Raw genomic sequence first — 265 nt, forward strand, 5'->3', positions numbered from 1 at the left:
GTGTGTGTGTGTGAGGTGTGTGTGTGAGGTTTGTGTGTGTGTGTGTGAGAGGTTTGTGTGTGTGTGTGTGTGAGTTGTGTGTGTGAGGTGTGTGTGAAGTGTGTGCATGTGAGGTGTGTGTGTGAGAGGTGTGTGTGTGCGCGGTTTGCGTGTGTGAGCGGTTTGTGTGTGTGAGGTGTGCGTGTGAGGTTTGTGTGTGTGTGAGTGTGTGAGAGGTTTGTGTGTGTGTGTGAGAGGTTTGTGTGTGTGTGTGTGTGAGGTGTGT

At 51.3% G+C, this 265-nt stretch overlaps 1 protein-coding gene across 1 annotated transcript in view; it reads right to left on the minus strand.

Moving 5' to 3' along the window:
• LOC109925039 (collagen alpha-1(XVIII) chain-like) overlaps window positions 1–265 on the minus strand; it is a 70784-nt gene that overhangs the window by 26329 nt on the left and 44190 nt on the right. The gene's annotated exons all lie outside the window — the stretch shown is intronic.

This window comes from Rhincodon typus, chromosome 30 (genome assembly GCF_021869965.1).
Source record: "Rhincodon typus isolate 14 chromosome 30, sRhiTyp1.1, whole genome shotgun sequence".
Lineage (NCBI taxonomy): Eukaryota > Metazoa > Chordata > Chondrichthyes > Orectolobiformes > Rhincodontidae > Rhincodon > Rhincodon typus.